We start from the raw sequence: 21,549 nt of genomic DNA, 5'->3' as shown, positions 1-21,549 counted from the left end.
GTCTGTGACGCCCTAGGCCATAGACCAAGATTTCTCAGACCACAAATGCATTTGCTAGAAAAGGAAAAAAAAAAAGATAAATTAGTCCTCAACAAAACGAAAAAAAAACAGCCCATCAAAAAACATCATAAAAAAATCATTAGGGCCAGGCACGGTGGCTCAGGCCTGTAATCCCAGTACTTTGGGAGGCCAAGGATTGGGGATCACTTGAGGTCAGGAGTTCAAGGCCAGCTGGCCAACATGGTGAAACCTCCATCTCTACTAAAAATATAAAAAGTAGCAGAGTGTGATGGCATGTGTAATCCCAGCTGCTGCAGAGGCTGAGGTTGAAGAATCGCTTGAACCAGGAGGCAGAGGTTGCAGTGAGCTGAGATCGTACCACTGCACTCCAGTTTGGGTGACAGAGTGAGACTTCATCTCAAATAATAATAATAATGATGATAATAATTAGGCAAGCCACAGACTGGGAGAAAATATCTAAAGTACATTATCTCTAACAATAATCTTGTGTCAAGCATATATAAAGCATCCCTACAAATCATTAATAAAGAACAAACAACCCACTGAATCTATGCGTAAAAGACCTGAAGTGCTACATAAAAAAAGAAAGACACATAAATGGCCAATAAGCACATGAAAGGGGGAAATATTTTGACTGTATTTGGTGGAAATATTTTCCACCAAGGAAATACAATCAAAAGCCACACTGAGATGCCGTTTCACATCCACTAAAATGGCCAAAAACAAAAGGACTGACCACATAAAATGTAGAGATGTGGAGCAATGGGAAATCTCATACACCGTTGGTGGAAGTGCAAAGATTACACAACCTCTTGGAGAACTATCTGAATGTTTCTTATAAAAACAAACGTATATCTTTCCAATGACAATACAATTCCTGAGCTATTTGCCCAAAATAAATAAAAATATGTGTCACACACACAAAAAACCTTATATAAGAACATAGGAGCCTTATTCGTAATAGTCAAAAACTAAAAACTCAAATATCGATTAATAGAAGAACAGACAAATTGTGGTATATCCATGGCCAATACTGATTGACTAATAAAAAAAGAATGAACATGTGTGTAATAACATAGATGAATCTCAAAAACATGCTAAGTGAAGAGGCCAGTACAGGCAAAACTAAGCCATGATGACAGAAATCAGAAAGTGATTGCAAAGGGTGGATGAAGAAGGGTGAGAGGCAGGAATTAGAAAGAAACTAGCTGGTTAGAGACCCAAGGGAGCTTTTTGAGGTATTACAAACATTCTAAACCTTATTTTGGAGATAGGTTATACTATGTATCACTTGTCAAAATTCATCAAATATTTAATATCTGTGTATTTTATTATACATAAATTATATCATTTTCTAAGTGAAAAAAAGTGTTAAGATAAATAAGTGTTAAGGCAAAACACCAAACACAAATGACTTCTTATGTTTGACAGACTTCGTTTCATGATAGCGAAATTAGAAAGTTCTTATTAACAATAAATATTAATGTAACCTTACTTTATTTGAAAAGAAATGTACCTCACTTACAAAGGAGACAAGAAAGCTTAATTGTAAAATACACTGCTGTATTCACCCACTTTTATTTTCAAATTGAGATGTCTCTAAGGCTCTTAAAAAGCATGGCCAGCATTCAGAAAGATCACATTTTAAAATTCAGAGCATTTTATAGAATTAAATACAAAAACAAAAAAGCCCGACATATTTGTTTAACATTACCTGGGGACTGGTAATGTTAAACAAATATGAAGAACTACAAAGAAGGTCAGGCGAGGTGCCTCACACCTGTAATCCCAGCACTTTGGGAGGCCGAGGAAGGTGGCTCACCTGAGGTCAGGAGTTCGAGGCCAGCCTGACCAACATGGTGAAACCCTATCTCTATTAAAAATACAAAAAATCTGGGTGTGGTGGCACGTGCCTGTAATTCCAGCTACTTGGGAGGCTGAGGCAGGAGAATAGCTTGAACCCGGGAGGCGGCAGTTGCAGTGAGCTGAGATTGTGCCCCTGCACTCCAACCTGGAAAACAAAAGCAAAATTCCATCTGGGAAAAAAAAAAAAAAAACTACATAGAAAACACAGACTATCATTATAAAAGGTACAGATTATTGGAAAATGCAATTTGGCAAGGCAAAAATTCAATTTAAAACGAAACAAACTTATTGCTTAGAATTACCATAAAAAAACAGATCAAGTCTGCTGAAGACAGATCTAGAGCATGTACGGACTCCAACATTATGTTAGGGAGTAAAAAAAAAAGAAAAGGTGGAAAAAAAAAACCCAAAAACCAACAGCTGTTCATCTCTAGGGAATTGCTAAGTCCATACGATGTGTCCACTGATAATGGTATATTTACTGACAAGAAACAAAGTCCATAAAACATTAATGTCGGCTGGGCATGGTGGCTCATGCCTGTAATTCCAGCATTTTGGGAGGCTGAGGCAGGCAGATCACGAGGTCAGGTGTTCGAGACCAGCCTGGCCAACACAGTGAAACCCCATCTCTATTAAAAATACAAAAAATTAACCAGGCGTGGTGGTGGGCACCTGTAATCCCAGCTAATCGGGAAGCTGAGGCAGGAGACTCACTTGAACCTGGGAGGTAGAAGATGCAGTGAGCCAAGATCAAGTCACTGCACGCCAGCCAGGGCGACTCCATTATACCTCAGTATAATTGCTGTTAGTTGTCTGAAGACTCCATCTCAAACAAACAAACAAACAAACAAACAACAAAAAAAAACTGTGCCTGTGGTTGTGGGTTTGCTGAGAGTAACTACATACATGCATAGTTATTCAATGATTCATGTAAAACAAAACCCAGGGGGATTTGGACAAAAATGTTAGTGTTATTTCTGGGTGGTAAGGTTTATAGATGATTTGAACTGTTATTGTTATTACTCTGTACACGGCTTAAGTCTGCAGTATCCATTGGAAATATAATGCAAGCCAATAATCAATTTCAACTTTTTTGTAGCCAACTTGTAAATAAAAAGTGAAATTAATTTAATTTTATTTAACTGAATATATTAAAATTCTACCATTTCAACATGTAATCAATATTAAATGAAATAGTTCACTTTTTTTTTTGCAGTAAGTCTTAGAAATCCAGTGTGTATTTTAGAATTACTGAACATCTCAATTTGAATTAATTACATTTCAACTGCGCAATAGCCCATGTGGCTAGTGGTTACCAAGTACCATACTGGACAGTACAGGATTAAGTCTTTAATAATCAGCACTATATTTTTAATGAGCAAGACGCAGTATTTTTTAAATAAGTCACTTGACTGCTATCAGAGCTTTTTCCAAAGTCTCACAGCTGTGTATTATATAATTTTTTGGATTACTCCAAACTATTTCCTAGCATTCCATGGAAGATTGTTTTTGGAAATGAACAGGTTGATGTAAGGTTGTAGAATAAAGAGCTATAACAACATAAAAATCAATCTACAATGTAGCACTAAAATAAGGCTTCCTACAGATATGTATGTGGGTGTACACATGAAGCCAATCACTAATTTCCAGGTTTTCTAACAATGAATTTCTGACAGTTAAATTCAATAAACAGTTACTGGATATTCTATAAGCATTACTTTGAGCTCTCTTAATATGAGATTTTGATCATTTGGTGTATGTTTAATCAAATAAAGTTAAAAGCTCCAACTTTCCTAGGTATTTCTCAAAAATAGGAAAAAGATAATAATTAGGTGCATTAAACAAGGCTCAAAATGTTAAGAATTCATTCTGTGTGCCTTCAATAAACCTAAAAATTCCTATGGAAGGAAATTTTCTTCTCCTGTGGGGAAAAAAAAGAATTATATTGGGCTTATCTTTACATGTCATGCAAACGAGGAGAGAGTGGAGTGAAAGAGTGAAGTAAAATATTTTAAATGTTGAAGAAAAAAATACAGCCTAAAATTCTGTATCCAGCAAAATTATCCTTCAAACATGAAAGAGAAATAATTTTTCAAATGAAAATTGAGGAAATTTGTTACTGATCTGCCTAGCAAGAAATGTTTAAAGTTCTTTAGAGAAAGAAAATGACAGAGGTCAGAAACTTGAATACACATATAGAAAAAAATATTTTTAGAGAAGGAATAAACGGTAAATAATTTTTTTCTTTTTAATTGATCTAATAGATCAATTTGATTAAAATAACAATAGCAACAATGTATTCAGTGATTACAGCTTTTAGATAAATAAAATTAAAGACAGTAGTGTTATATGGGATGGGAAGAAGAAAATGGGAATATTCTGTACCTCCGCTATCCACAAAACACTATAGTATAATTTGAAAATAGATAAAGATTAGTTGTACATACATATTGCAAACTACAGGGTAACCACTTAAAAATTTTTAAACATAAGTATAATTGCTGTCAGGAAAAAAGAGACAATGGAAACATATAAAACGCTCAATTAAAACCAAAGAGCAGAAGAAGAATAAAAAGAGCCAAGGACAACAAAAACAGTTATGGTTGATATTAATTCAACTACCAATAATCATATGTGAATGGTCTAAATACACCAATTAAAAGAAGACTGTCAGAATGGGTCAAACAATAACAACCCAACTCTCTATCATCCACAAAGAAACTATTTTATTATTTTAGCTTTATTTTAGGTTCAGGGAATACATATGCAGCTTTGTTACATGGGTAAAACTGCATGTCACAGGGGTTTGGTGTACAGGTAACTGTCACCCGGGTAATCAGCATAGAAACCCATTGGTAGTTTTTAAATCTTCATCCTTCTCCCACGCCCCCAAGCCCTCCTCAAGTAGGCCTTGGTGTCTGTTGTTTGTTCCCTTCGTTGTGTCCATGTGTACTCAATGAAGACAACCATTTTAAATATAAAGACACACAGATAAATTAATTGCAAAGGGATAGAGAAAGATAGATCATGCTAACGCTAATTGAAAGAAAGCTGGAGCAGCTGTATTAATTTCAGGCAAAGTATGGTTCAGAGTAAATATGTATACACACATACACATATATCAAGGATAAAAAGGGACACTACATAAATGATAAAAGGGTCAATTATACAAAAAGACATAACAATTGGTAATATGCATGCAGCTAACAATAGAGTGCCAAAATACATGATGCAAAAGCCCATAAAACTACAAGGATACATATAGATAGATTCTCTATTTTAGTTAGAAACTTCAACACCCCTCTATCAGTAATTGACAAGTGGGCAAAAAATCAGGAAGGATAGCATTGAACTGCACAGCACCAATCAACTGTATCCAGTTGACACACAGAATGCAGCATCTAACAACAGCACAATACACATTCTTCTCAAGCACATATGGAACAATCACCAAGACAGACCCCATTCTGGGCCATAAAACACACCTTAACAAATTTAAAAGTATAAAAATCATACAAAGTATGCTCTCAGACCATATGGAATTAAAGCTATAAATTAGCAACAGACAGTAGAAAAATTTGGAAATATTTCTAAACATACTTCTAAGTAACTCATGAGTCAAAGAAGTCTCAAGAGAAATTTTAAAATATTCTAAACTAAATTAAGAAGAAAATACAACTCATGAAAATGAGCACAATGCAGCAAAAGTAGAAATGTGCTAGAAATGAAAAAGGATCTAAAATCAATAACCTAAGCATCTAACTTAGGAAACTAGAAAAGGAAGAACAAATTAAACCCAAAGTTAGCAGATGAAAAGAAAAAAAATAATAGCAGAAATCAATGCAACTGAAAATAGGAAATCAATACATAAATGAAAAGTCAATAAAACTGATAAGCTTCTAACCAGCTTAACCAAGAAAAAAAGAGTAAAGACACAAATTACTAACATAAAAACAGAAGAGGACTATCACTACTGATCCACCAGACATTAAAAGACTAACATGGAATATTTTGAAAAACTCTATGCCTATAAATTTTAGTAATCTAGATTAAATGAGCCAATTCCTGGAAAGACACAATCTATCAAAATTTACACAAGAATTAGACAATCTGAATAGGCTTATGACTATTTAAAATTGAATTAATTATTAACAACTTTCCAAAGCAAAAAACACCAGAGCAGGTGGTTTCACTGGTGAATTCTTCTAAAAAATATAAGGAATACATGAAACGAATTATCTACAGTCTCTTCTAGAAATAGAGGCAGAAGGACTACTTCATAACTGTTTTGTAAAGCCAGTATTAAGCTAATACCAACACCAGACAAACACCTAACAAAAAGGGAAAATTGCAAACCGTATCTCTCATGAACAAAAAAGGGAAAAAAATCAACAACATATTAGCAAATTAAACCCAACAATATATAAGAATAATTATACATCAAAACCAAGTGAAATTTATTTCAGATACGCAACGTTGGCTTAACACTCAAAAATCAATCAATGCAACCTATCCTATCAATAGGCTAAAGAAAATCCAAATGATCATATGAACAGATGCAGTAAAAGCATCTGACAAAACCCAATACCCATTCAAAAAAAAAAAAAAAAAAAATCTCAAGAATAGCAGGATCCGGGTGCGGTGGCTCACGCCTGTAATCCCAGCACTTTGGGAGGCTGAGGCGGGTGGATCACGAGGTCAAGAGATAGAGACCATCCTGGTCAACATGGTGAAACCCCGTCTCTACTAAAAATACAAAAAATTAGCTGGGCATGGTGGCGCGTGCCTGTAGTACCAGCTGAGGCAGGAGAATTGCCTGAACCCAGGAGGCGGAGGTCGCGGTGAGCCAAGATCGTGCCATTGCACTCCAGCCTGGGTAACAAGAGCGAAACTCCGTCTCAAAAAAAAAAAAAAAAAAGAATAGCAGGAAACTTCCTCAACTTGATAAAGCATATCCATAAATAACCTGTAGCTAACCTTATACTAATGGAGAAAAAGTAGATTCTTCTTCCCCTAATACTGGGAACAAAGTAAAAATGTTTCCTCTCACCACTCTATTCCATATAATTCCAGAGGCTCTGGCTAACGCAACACATAAAATAAATGGTATGCAGACTGAGAAGGAAGAAATAAAACTGTCTTTGTTTGCAGATGACACAATTATCCATGTAGAAAATCCTAAAGAATCAAAGAAACAAAAAATTTGTGGGAACTAATAAGCTTTTATATAAAGCAAGGTTGTAGGATACAAAGTTAACATACAAAATCAATTGCTCTCCTGTGTACCAGCAATGAACAATTGTTCAATTGTTATCTGAAAGTAAAAACACAGCACCACTTATATTAGTACCAACAAAAGGAAATACCTCTATATAAATCTAATAATTAGAAGATCTACATGACTATAAAATTTTGATAAAAGAAATCAAAGATGACCTAAACAAGGATATTTCAGGTTCACACAGGAAAAATACTGCTCAAATGTCAATTTTCCACAAATGGATCTATAGATTCAATAGAACTCCAGTCAAAATCCTAGTAAGTTATTTTGTGGATATCAAAAAACTGAAAGATAGGGAAAGGAAAAAGACTCAGAATAAGAGTCTTATGCTGAAGAATAAGAGGCACATCAGAGGACTGACACTACCTGTCTTCAAGACTTACTATAAAGCTCAGTGATCAAGGCAGTTTGGACTTGTTGAGAAAAAAGACAAATAGACAAAACAGATTGGTGGCCCAAAAGTAGACCCATACAAATGCAGTCAAATGATCTTTGACAAAGGAGCAAAGGCAATCCAATATCTGATAATAATCTTCTCAACAACTGGTAAAAAGCCAGACATTATGTGTCCAAAAAAATAAATAAATAAAATAAAATCTAGGCACTGACCTTACATCTTAAACAGAAATTAACTCAAAATGGATTAAAGATGTAAGTATCAACTGCAAAACTATAAAAGTTCTAGAAGAGAACATAAGACAAAACCTGGGTGACCTTTGGATCAGTGATGACTTTTTAAATACAATACCAAAAACATGATCAATACATGAAAGAAAAAGCTCATGAACTGAACTTCACTAAAATTAAAAACTTCCTTTCTGTCAAAGACACTAATAAAAGAATGAAAAGGCAAGCCACAAACTGACAGAAAGACACATGCAAAACACAGCTAACAGAGAAATTGATTCTGAAACAAAGAACTCTTAAAATTCATCACTAAGACATAAACAAACCCAATAAAAAATTGGACAAAGGAGCTGGACATCTTACCAAAGAAGATATACAGGTGGCAAACAGTCATATGAAAAGATCGTCAATATCATATGGCATTAGGGAATTGCAAAAGCAATGTGATAGGACAGCAAAACTATTAAAATAACTAAAAATCCAAAATACTAGTAAAACTAAATGCTGGTGTGAATGTGGAGCAACAGGAACAGGGAGCCAGTCTGTAAAGGATACATACTGTCTGATCCCAACTACATGACATTCTGGAAAAGGCAAAACTATAAAATATGATTTTTTAAAAAAAAGGAGGGGGAATAAGTGCAGCACAGGGTATTTTTAGGGCAGTTAAACTATTCTGGTATGTCACTATAATGGCAGACATGATGTTATGTACTTGTGAAACCATAACCCAATCATCTATACAATACAAAGAGTTAAAACTAATGTAAACTATGGACTTTACTTAATAATAATGTACCAATACTGGATCATCAATTGTAACAAATTTACCTAATACAAAATGCTATTAATAGGAGAAACTGAAGAGGGAGTAGGGAAGGAAATAGAGTATATGAACCCTTTGGACATTCTGCACAATGCTCCTGTAAACATAAAACTGCTCTAAAAAATAAGTCTATTTTATTTTTTTAAAAATGCAAGCCAGCTGCCTATATTGTGCAAGCAGTCCTTCAAATATAAATGTAAACCAGCAGCAAAGAGCAGAGGGACTACAATGAATACACTGACAAAAAAAAAAAAAATTCAACAGGAATTTTAAAAAAGCAATTTGTATCTTCAGAAATATTTAATTATTATTGCAAAAAACACACAAGAGAATAGAAGGCTGCTATTAAAATAGATCAATTAGCAATCATAGAAATGACCTCATGGAAAAACAAAACAAAACAAAAAAAACTTCCTACTATCAAAAATTCAAGGCTGATCAAATGAGTTAAGGTAAATTTTACAAAATCAGGCATTGAATCAAAAATTGCCAAACATGCAAAACAAACAAACAAACAGGAAAATATGACCCATAGTGAACAAAGGAATAAAACAAAAACTAACTCAGATAATAGCAGACAGGACATTAGAACAGTTGTTATATCTGTAGTCCATATATTTAAAAATGTAGCTAGAGCAAAGACTGAACATATATTTAAAAATCACCCAAATTAAACTTCTAGAAATGAAAACTACAATGTCTAAAATGAAAAATACAGTTGATGGTTTTAATGGCAGATTAGATATTGTAGACAAAATATTTATGAATTTAAAGACACAGCAACAGATGCTATTCAAAAGAAACACAGAAAAGGAAATATAGGAGTAGGGAGAAAAAAAAGCTGTACAGCAGTGAGGTACAACAATGTTAAGGAGTCTAATACATCTGAAACACAAATCTAGCAGGGCCAGGGGAAGAAAAGTAGATATTTGAAAAAATTATGTCTGAAAAGTTTCCAAACTTGATACGAACTTAGTTAAAACCCAGCATGATAGAGAATAAGAAAACAAGAAGGCACAGCATAATCAGATCCCTTCAAATGAGTAATAAAGAGAAAAATCAGAAAAACAGAGAAAAAAAGATACATTGTGTACAGAAGATTAAAGAAAAAAACAACAGCAGATTCCTTGTCGGAAATAATGTAAACCAGAAGATACTGGAGCAATGGTATCTTTAAATAACAGAAAGAAAAACCTATCAACCTATAATTCTATACACAGAGAAAATGTCTTTCAAGAATTGGGGTAAAATATAGACTTTTTCAGTTAAATCAAGCTGAAAGAATTTATAAGTAGAAGACCTGCATTACAGGAAACCTTTTAAAATAAGGAAAGAAGAAAATACTTCTCATTTAAAGAAAATGATACCAGAGAAAAACCTTGATCTAGACAGATAAATTAAGGGTACCAGAAATGATAACAAAGTGAATAAATATAGGTTTTTTTCCTTACTATTTAAATTTCTTTAAAAGATAAGTGAAACTGTACTGCAAAAACTATAAAAATGTATCATGAAATTTATAACATTTGTAGAAGTAAAAAACATGGGAAGAGTATAGCATAATGGTCGGTAAGGCTACATCAGTGGGTGATAGGGATTTTTCTGCTCGATTGTAATCTTATGGGGCCTTATATGTGGTCCATCATTGACTAAAACACCATTATGTGATACATGGCTGTAACTGGGTATTATTTTATATTTCAAAAAAATGTTAAAGAAATGGGAAGTATATATAAGAAAATTATAAAACTACAGAAGGAAACAAGACAAATAATAAAAAATTATTGCTTTCCAATGGAAAGCCTCAATATGTCAATTCTTCCCAAATTAATCCACAAATCCAATGCTATTCCAAATCAAACCAATTTTTTTTTGGTAGAGGGTAAGGCCTTAAAAAAAAACACTAAGCATATGCATATTAAAATAGCCAGAATATACTGAAGACTAATAAGAGACATACTCATATCAAATTTTATCATCATTATGAAGCTACACTAATTAAAATCCAGTATACTGGCCAAGAAATAAACAAATAGCTAATGAGCTTTAAAAAAAATTGCAAAAAAAAAAAAAAAATCTCATAATGTTTTAAGACTGCTTAATAAAATTTTTGGGCTGCATTCAAAACCATCCTGGGCCATGTGTAGTTCATGGACCATGGGTTGGAAAAGGTTGGTCTACGTATTTCCTGTAATTTAGTAAATTATAAAAGTAGCATTTCAATATGAGTAGGAGAAAATAAATTGTTCAATAAATGATGTTGGTATAACTAGCCATTTATAAAATATAAAGCTGAATTTCTGTTATACTCATTTTCCAAATTCACTTCCAGAAAGATTAAAGATTAAACATTCAAAATAAAACCAGAAAAATGTGAGTAAATATTTTTGCAATTCTGAGCCAGGGAACTTGATATGATAATAAAAAGATTTTTACATTTAACTACAAAAGATCTTAAACCTGTATAATGAACAAAAACAAATACCTGTCAAAAGACAAGTGACAACCCACCAAAAAAACCTACAATATAGAATTATTATCTTTAGTACATAAAGGGCTCCCCCAAATCACTAAAACAGACACAAATAATCCAATAGAAAATTGGTCTAAGGACAAGAAGAGGCAATTCATAGAAGAAATATAAATGGCCAATAGACCATGAAGAGATGTTCAACATCTCTAAAAACTATGAGTTGAACAATGAGATGTCTTCACCAGTGTGAGACTGTCTACAGTGAAAACTGTCAGCCGGGCGCGGTGGCTCAAGCCTGTAATCCCAGCACTTTGGGAGGCCGAGGCGGGTGGATCACGAGGTCAAGAGATCAAGACCATCCTGGTCAACATGGTGAAACCCCGTCTCTACTAAAAATACAAAAAAAAAAAAATTAGCTGGGCTTGGTGGCGCGTGCCTGTAATCCCAGCTACTCAGGAGGCTGAGGCAGGAGAATGGCCTGAACCCAGGAGGCGGAGGTTGCGGTGAGCCGAGATTGCACCATCGCACTCCAGCCTGGGTAACAAGAGCGAAACTCCGTCTCCAAAAAAAAAAAAAAAAAAAAAAGAAAACTGTTATACCCATCAATATAGATTAATAAATTACCCATAAATATAACTTGATGTAAGGTAGTAATGTATTAATAAAAAGGATGCAACAGATATAAATGAACATGGAAATACATAAAATATATATAAATAAAAGTGAAAAAGTTGCAGAATGATATTTATACCATTTTTATTAGTAAATTAAAGAGAACAGCACTTTCAACTCTTTAGCCAAAGCCATTCTCTTCCAATGCTGGCCAGGTAAAACATGAGCTAGACTGTTCCCCTCTGTAATCCTGAGCTTGACATCTTCACAGATCTAATTCCACTCCCACAGCCGCAATAATCAACACCAGAGTCCAAAGCTCTAGTTCCTATTATCTAGTCATTTCTAGTATGAGGTTCTGTTGTCATCCAGAATTCACAAGTCAATTAAATATTGCCAAATTTTTCTTCACAATGTTTCTGCTATCTAGCCTTGGAATGACAATTAGATTTCATCTATTGTGAACTTGTGGTTGCCTCTATGAATACGGTAAGTAGTCAGAGACCATGTCTTAACTCAGTAGGAAAAAAGTGCTGTGATTGCTGGTGTCTGCCATGGATACACAGATCAAGGACTTAGTCCGCTTTTTGCTATAGATAGAGATGTCCAATCTTTTGGCTTCCCTGGGCCATATTGGAAGAAGATTTGTCTTGGGCCACACACAAAATCCACTAACACTAACACCACTCTCACTAGCTGATGAGAAAAAAAAATCTCACGATATTTTAAGAAAGTTTACAAATTTGTGTTGGGCCACCTTCAAAGCCGTCCTGGGCCACAGGTTAGACAAGGTTGCTCTAGAAGCTGCCACGATCCAGGTTTCTTAGTTAGATCTGATGTGCTGAACCAATAAATAAGAAATTTAGTAAACATTAAACTATTACTCAATTATTTCTACTGTGAATAATAATTTCCAATTTTCCCCTTCTCCAGATTCTTCCTATCTTGAAATTTTTTGAAGGAATCTTAGTATTTCCTTACTGTCTAGGGAATAAAATTCAATTCTTAAGATTTGAAGTTCAAAGATCTTCTAAAATCTAGCCTCCATTTACTCTTCAAACTTACCATCCACTATCTGCCCAAGCAAGTATCATTCTCAATTCTAGCCAACCAGTCTACTCAGTACCTCCTAAAATTTTATATACATTTCCTGTCCCAAACTTTCGTTTACACATTTCCCTACATAAACACTCCCCAACTAATGACAGTTCTACTTACAATTTTTCAGCTTTACAATGGTGAGAAAGCAATATGTATTCAGTAGAAACCATACTTTGAGTATCCATGCAACCATTTAGTTTTGTACTTTCAGTAATGTAGTCAATAAATTATGTAAAATATTCAACACTTTATTATAAAACAGGCTTTGTGTTACATGATGTTGCCCAACTGTTGGCTATTGTAAATGTTCTGAGCAGATTTAAGGAAAGCTAGGCTAAGCTATAATGCTTGGTGGGTTAGGTGTGTTAAATGCATTTCTGACTACAGTATTTTCAACTTACAACAGATTAATCAGGACATAATTTGTCATAAGTAGTAGAGAATCTATACCTGATAAGTTGCTTCCTTTATTCTGACATCAATTCTATAGGCTATTTAAGGTCTTTATATTCAAGTCCCACAATGATATACCTATCTCTCCTATTACTCAAACTGTGTGTGTGTGTGCGTGTGCATGTGTGTGTGTTTACAGCTAGTTTACAGCATATTATCTTTTTGTGCCTAATTTTTGTCTTCCTCAGCTATACTGTGAATAACTGATGGGGTAAACCCTGGATTTTCCTTACCACTCCCTCATATTCCAAGATACTGGGGGTTGTTATATGCTCAGTAAAGTCCTCAAGACTTGACTATGTTTTACTAATAAAAATTATTTTAGTTTCTAACTAGTTTATGCATCCATTTATGTATTAGTAAAGAAGATGATTAAGTCATATATAACTCATATATATGTCAGACATATATATATATATTATCTTTTATATATATATATATATTTCATTTTATCACATTTGCCTAAGGGGCTTTTTTGTATTTACCTCTTCAACATTACTCTACATTTAATTAATTGGTCTCTTTAAAAAAGGGTTACAATTCCTCTACAATGCCTTCACTCCAAAGAGAAAATGATGTTTTCTAATTAATTTTACTCTCCTATATGTTATTATATCACTATAACTCTCTAATACTTCTGAAACTACTAACATAGATGCAATAAATAAGATTTATTTTGTATTACACTGTATTTATGAATACGATTAAGTATGCAAAATGTCTTCTAATTACTAAATACTTAATACAGTAGATGCTCAAATAACATCCTTTTGTTCAACGTCATTTCATTGAATGCCCGTTCATCGTAACTTTATTTATTTATTTATTTTTTAAGAGAACAGGTCTTGCTCTGTTGCCCAGGCTGGAATGCCATGCCATCATCATGGCTCACTGCATCCCTGAATTCCTGGGCTCAAGTGAACTTCCTGCATCAGCCTCTGGAGTAGCTGGGACTACAGGCATAAGCCACCACTAACCAGCTACTTTTTCTTGTACAGATTAGGTCTATGGTACCCAAGCTGGTCTCAAACTCCTGGCTTCAAGTGATCTTCCTGCCTCAGCTTCCCAAAGCCCTGAGGTTAAAGGTGTGAACCATCACACCCAGCCCATTATTTTCCTTTGATGAGAAAAAAAAAGTCAATTTTCAGCTGGGGCCACTGTCTGTGTGGAGTTTGCCAGTACTCCCCACATCTATGGGTACTAGGATTTCCTCCCACATCCCAAAAACATGCACATAAGTTTCACTGGTGTGTCTACATTATCCCAGGATTAGTGAGTGTGGGTGTTACGTGTGAGTGCACCCTGCGATGGGATGATGTCCTATCCAGGGCTGGTTCTTGCCTTGTAACCTGAGCTGTCAGGATAGGCTCCAGCTACCCCAGACTTAAGTGAAGTAACTGGGTAAATAATTACCTTGTTTTTATTACTTTCTTAAATGTGTTACGGCTCACATTTATTTCAATAAATAATATTAGAAGTGTTTTTGGTCTTATTTAGAAGTTTGGTGATACATCTGTGACTATAAATATGCTATAGAAACTTAACTCTTGTTTATATCAATTACCCTGTGGTAAAACTGGTTTCATTATGTGTTGTGTTTTACCTAAAGTCACAGTTTCCAAGAATCTATCAATAATGCTAGGTGATCAATAAGAATTATGTTTATAGTTAACAATGTATAGTCTATTACTGTGACTAAGAATGTATAAACTTGTTTTGTTTCTAGAACGTTTATAGTAACAGTGAACACTATTAACAAAGCTATGACTTCCAGACAAGCATTCTGATAGAGAGCTCTGTTTTGGTTTTGGAGCTCAACTCCTATCTGCTCTTTTAAAATTTGTTTTTCTACTCAAAACTAGAATGGGCTACCATCATACTTCAATTAAGATGATTTATTTTAAAAATCTATAGGATATGGACAAAAGTGAAATAAGCGAGACTACTACAAGCATGTGTTTCCTTTGGAAAATCTTGCTCTTTCCAATTTTTATAAAGACTTTTAGAAAATCTTACTATAGAAGACTAGAATACTAATATATACGGTAGGAGTGTGGCTCAGCAGCAAAACAAGTAGAACCCGGCTCCTCTGTACTTCGGCCAACGCTTAAGCAGCTCCAATTCTATATGTTATGAGGAATCTTGAATGTCCTAATCAAACCTACTTTCTAATCAAGACTTTATTTCTATACTCTGTAATTTGATATTACTTATAGATACAATTTTTACATTAAGTAAAAGATAGCTTAAAAAAAAAAAACACTGTATTTTAAATAAAATCCCTACAACTGTTCACAACAGAGAGATGCCAAAGAGTGACTGGCAGAACTTGGTATAGGAGACACTGCTCAGAGGGCCCAGTCACATATTTCCTAAGAACTGTGCTTTCTAATATCCAGAGCACAGCAAGAACAGAGGTTGAGTATGCAAGAAAGAGAGTAAAAGACAAAACTTAGCCCTTGGCATGTTAAAAGCCTGCCTAATTTACACATTCACTTAGGTTTCAGAAAAGTTCTGTCAAAGGTTCTAGTGTCTCTGGTATGCTGTTTCAGGAACACAAAATTCACTGACATCATAAGCCATAATTCCAGGACGTTGTCCCATGCATTAAAATTTTTTTTAAAAAAGCAAAGATTATTTTAATCCCATGAATGAATCCACATAGTAACCTCAATTTTGAATCAGTCTCTAAAATAACCAAGTCAAGTCAATTCACTATAACTAGTAACTCTATCACTTAAACTAAAAACCTATTTTTGTAATATTGGAAAATAAGCTGCAACATGTAACACCTATAACATCACTAATACAATTTTATCTAGAATTTGGATTCTAGATGGAATTGGTTAACAAAAGAGAAATTGTTAAAAATAACTCCCATCTTAATCAAAAAAACAGCTTCTAATAACCCAAAATACATTATAATTACAAATAATAACAATTCTAAGCTAAGAGTTGATAATTCTATTACTAATGCCTTTTAATTCTGTTCACCTTGGTGTTTTAAAAGTGAAATGGCTATTTAAAAAGCTGAATTAAAAATAGGAGTTTTCAATGAAATAATTTGGGATTATCTATATTTTGCTTAGACATACGCTATTTTTGTCTCTTAACATTAGGGCTGTTCTTTCCCTGCTAGAGTCCCTGGCATCTAGAATAAACTGCTTAAGCATTAAAGCTGGGAGGACTAGAGTTATCTTGTCCAACCCTTCATTTTCAAATTAGAAAAGTGAAGTTCAGGAAGGCAGAGATGGTTGGGCGCTGTGGCTCACACCGGTATTCCCAGCACTTTGGGAGGCCCCGGAGGGCGGATCACCTGAGGTCAGGAGTTCAAGACCAGCCTGGCTGGTGAAACCCTGACTCTACTAAAAATACAAAAATTAGCCAGGGGTTAGTGGCACATGCCTGTAGCACCAGCTGCTTGGGAGGCTGAGGCGGGAGAATCACCTCAGCCTCCCAAGTAGCTGGTGCTACAGGCATGTGCCACTAGAAGAGGTTGCAGTGAGCCAAGATCGTGCCACTGCACTGCAGCCTGGGCAACAGAAAGAAAAAGGAATGCAAAAATTCCTATTCACATTCACAATTTATGGTAACAGAGCATGGACTAAAATACAAGAACTCCTAGTTTTTTCATCAGGAGCCCTTTCTTCCTCTCAGGCTGCCCAGACACTCCCAAAGAGATATATTCAAGCTTCTCCTCAACTTTTAATCTTTTAATTTACACACTCTACAATTAACTGACTTTAAAATTGTTAGAAATAATGTACCTACGTCAAAACAAATACAATATAGAGTTGAAAATTTTACTCTAAATCCTCCCTGACAATAACAGAAAACCTAAACTGAGCACTGGATAGTATTAATAACAACTTCCTTTCATATGCTCCTCCAAACTCCCATAATACTTTGTGTTATGAACTCTAAGCACTTTCCATAATTATTGTATTACTTTTAAAAATCCTTTACTAAGCCCACTTTACAAATCTGGACACGAAGGCTGAGACTAGTTAAGAAATTTTCCTATATTACAGAGCTAAGAATAACCAGAAACAAAATTCATAATCCAACCCTGTTGAATGCTTCTGAATCTCTTCTTGTGCTTACAGCTACCCTGCATCACATACCTTTTTGTGCTAATCTTTTTGCTCTATACTACACAAGTTTATCTTCTCATCTTTGTATATTCCAAATCCAGTGAATTTTAACTTTTATCTTTCCTTACTACTCAAGGTGAAATATATTCCCAGCCCAAACTTTCCACCAGTGGTGCCTTCCTTACTCAGGCCATTATCAATAATACAATGATCCCTATATGTATGTCTTCCTCTCTATGCCTATTTAAGAATCCCTATCCAAATGGTCTGATTTAGAACAGAAACTACTGTTAGACAACTATTAGCACCTATATTAGTTCAGCAAAAATAATTGAACCACTTTGGTTGCTTAATAAATGAAGACTAAAGTCCAGATACCATATGCATTAGAAACTGAAGGTCTTAACCTGATCAAACAATGAAAAATGCAGAATAAGCTCCTAAAAAATAAACAAGTGAGCAATTATAACTATTTAATCAATAAGTATTCACTGATCTGTGTGCTAGAAGTTATAAAAATTATAGAAGACTACATACGCATAAAGTCTATCTCCAAGAATTATATGTAAAGTGGGGGGGGGCGGAAACTAAAGAAAATAAGCAAGTTAAAATAAGTGCTGAGGAATTAAAGGATATAAAGATTAAAGTTGATTAATAAAATGGTTTAAGTATCACTAAATCTCGAAAATCAACAAACCAGGTGAGTATGGCAGGGAAAGATAATGGTTAGTAACAGCTCAAATCCATATAGACCAGAGATGGTTGTAGAGGCATGGTTTAATGTCTTATTTTTTCCTAATCCTAGTTGGTCACTTATTCAGCACTATATATGTTGAACTCCACTTAGCAAGATTGCACATATTCTTTATACAAAATTAATTCAGTCACACCACATGAAAGACAACATATCTAACTTAGTAACCTTGTTTATAACCTTCTTAAATTGTTCTCCCATAATACTACCAGCTAATGAATGGCATCAGAACTATTTGTATAAAAGTACCTATCATATATTTACATATTACAATGAAATCTCAATTTTCACAAAATATATTTTTAGAAACTGCAGTAAAACAATAGGCTTGCTCCTCCATGAAGCCAATCACCAATCAACAGTCTCATTAGCATTTAGGCATATTTGCAGCAAATGAAAATATGTTTCTGTGTACTTTTTCTGTTGTGGTTATAATGCCTGCCTTTATTGAAATTACCTTCCCTCACCTTCCATATATAACTGGGACTAATTTCTACTGGAGACTTTAATTGTCCTTGAATTCCCAAAGCACTCTCTTAATTCGGGCCCTCATATTTCGCTAGTACTACTATAAAACAACTATCTGATTTCCTTTGTCTTTCCCTCACAATCCTCAATCCACCTTCTACACTGCCGACACCTTTCCCCTGAAAACTTTCTAAGTCAAATATGATCTCGTGAGTACCCATTAAATAGTGCAATACTTCCTCAACCGCACCTCCTTCTTAGTTGTGAAATGTGCACTGAGATCTTAAGAGGTCGGAGAAATGCTATACTTAAAGTATTTGGTTTAATTTAGCTTCGATTCGCAAAGTATAGATCAAAAATTGAAGAAAAATCTATTAAGATTTTCAGCGTGCTCAAGGATTATCCTATCAGACAGCATGGACTTCAGAAGTGGTTTTCAAACTGTGACATACATTAGAATCTTCTGTCAAGCTTGCTAAAGATAGACATGGCCAAGCTTCACCTCAGACCCAATGATTCTGAATATTATCTAGGAATTGGGCCTAGATATATGCATTTCTCATAATCTCCACAATGATTCCAATGCATGCCTAAATCTGAGAGCCCAAGAAGAAGCCCTCCTTGCTCCCTAACAAACTTCTCCTAATTTTTCAAGCTGTTTCATATCTCTCATCAACCTGGGGAGTATCTGTTAATATAAATATTCAGTTATCATCCATTCTAAAAGGCTTTTACTCATCCTCTCTCCCACCATTCTTTCAATCCTCTAAACCTTCATAAAAATAGTTTCCATATATTTACACAGTCTTAATCCACACAACTACCCCATGAGATAGCATCCTTGTTTGACAGATGAGAAAACCAAATCTATGATAGGAAGCTTAAGAAACTTGTCCAAAGTGACCCCCAGTTTGAACCCACGTTTGCTGAATACAAAGCCAAGGCATTTTCTATTGTAACAAGTAGCCTCTTACGTATCACTCTGAAGCACTGACTTTTTTTCTGTTTACACATTTCCTTTTTTAGACCTAGTAAGCTCCCTGAAGACAATTTTCAGCCCTTCCAGATTTTGACCTCAATATTTAGTCAATAAATGTTTGTTGAATGAAAGAAAAAATGAAGCTTCTCCAAAGCTCTGACTATAATTACTTCTGTTTCAGTTCCTGAATTCTTGGATAGAGCTTTGGGTATACTTCTGTCTAACACATTTGGTCTGACCTGTAAACTTTATTGCTGGATTAATTATGAGACAATATATTTCAGTAATGTTTTAAACAACAAGAGAAAACAAACAAAAAACTGCACAATCAGCAAAGGGAGGAAAAGATTATTTTAAAAATTAAAATATCACTTTTACTTTGCTCTCTATTAACTAGAGACTTCAAATTTTAAAATCAGTATTTGCAATGACTTCATCCCACAAGAGTAGGCAACGGAAACAGTGTGGTTTTAAATGACAGAAATTCAAAAGGTAAAGTTGATTAATAAAAGATGGCATGAAGAAATTAAGCACTGAATACAGACAGCCTATTCAACAATCCACTTATGCTACGCAACGTGCAACACCATTTTTCTCTATCACAGTATTTTTCCCATCTGTCTTTTTTGAAACCAGTAAAGCTATAGGTAAGCACAGGAACAATTAATATACTTGTGTATAAATGTAATGTCCTTCCTGCCTAACGCGTCTGGTATGTAGAACACAGTAAATCTACTTCCTTTTTGATACAGATTACATAGCTAATATAGTAAACCAGCAACCGAACTTTTTTTCATTGGAGGTAACTACCATTCAAAGTGCTGGAGATTTTCCTAAATTGAACATTCCCAAACATTAGTGGCGCTTTAAGAATCTAGTATTTTAATTGTATTAGTTTTTGGTGAAAAAGGCAAAGTGGTTATTCCTTTAACACCACTTTTAAAAATAAATCAGTAACAAGAAAAAAAAATACCCTTCTAAACCAACATGACGTAGTGCAAAGTACAACGGGAAGGGACTAGGCATGAGGAGTCCTGGTATTCTAGTTCTGGTTACATTATTAAATTGCTGTATGACTTGGGCTCACTGTCTCAGTTTTCTCATTTGTTGAAAAAAAGCGTGTGTGGATGGGGAGGAGCTTGCTTATCTTTAAAGTTGTTACCCCAAATTCTTAGAGCCATTATTCTTGTTTCATTCTTCCAATCAGTAAACTAAATGTTCCCTAAGGTCTAAATTCTGAAATATGAAACGAATCTGAAATTGAATGGAACGATTCAATCTCCAACCGGACAGCACAAGATACAAAGGGTGGACTCCTATGAAGTTAACAATTAATCTGAGAACTTTCCAGAAATTCTCTAATCCTAACTTCTTAAAGCAGCAGATGAAATCTGGTTTGGCATTCCTAACATTACTTTAAAAAGTTATAAAATGGTATTGCTCTGTTGAAATTTCCGTGTTTTCTGGGTTCCAGTGGCACATACTCTGCAGGTGCTAGCAAGCAAAGTGGAAAGAGACCCAGCCAGTATTTCAACAAACCACACTTCAACCCAGTCACCGCAGTATGATCCCGAAAAGGCCTACACCACAAAGCAGAACCTCCCCACCCCCAGAAGTGCCAGCAGCCAATGTAATGAATGCTTCCGTCAACAACACACATTCCCCTTCCCACAGCAGAACTGCTCGCTCCCAACCGGCCATCTGGGGTTGGAATTGGCCGCACAGCACCAAACTAAGAATCATTCTCGGCCCCAAAAGCCAAGAACTACCAGAGACTGAGGTTTCCCTGCGCATGGCTGCGGGGAGAGCGGCACCCGCTCCCATCAATGGGGGAAAAAATCAGTGGGAAGGAGTAGAAACCAGGCCTAGGCAAGGTTGCTGGAGAAATAAATCTTGTTTCTCTTCAACGAGGAGCAGTAACATTTCTTGCCCTCTCTCTAATCCGAAGAGAGCCCAAGATCTTGTACTCGACTTCACTCCCTCCTGGAATCTTA

The 21,549-nt window shown here is 34.9% G+C and overlaps 1 protein-coding gene across 1 annotated transcript in view; it reads right to left on the bottom strand.

The window, feature by feature from the left end:
- Positions 1-21,549, bottom strand: part of WASL (WASP like actin nucleation promoting factor) — a 64,697-nt gene that overhangs the window by 41,332 nt on the left and 1,816 nt on the right. The gene's annotated exons all lie outside the window — the stretch shown is intronic.

This window comes from Sapajus apella, unplaced genomic scaffold, assembly GCF_009761245.1.
Source record: "Sapajus apella isolate SASKATOON/1434 unplaced genomic scaffold, GSC_monkey_1.0 scaffold7, whole genome shotgun sequence".
In the NCBI taxonomy this organism is placed as follows: domain Eukaryota; kingdom Metazoa; phylum Chordata; class Mammalia; order Primates; family Cebidae; genus Sapajus; species Sapajus apella.
The sequence above is the reverse complement of the archived record's forward strand: the minus strand, read 5'-3'. Positions and strand labels throughout refer to the sequence as shown.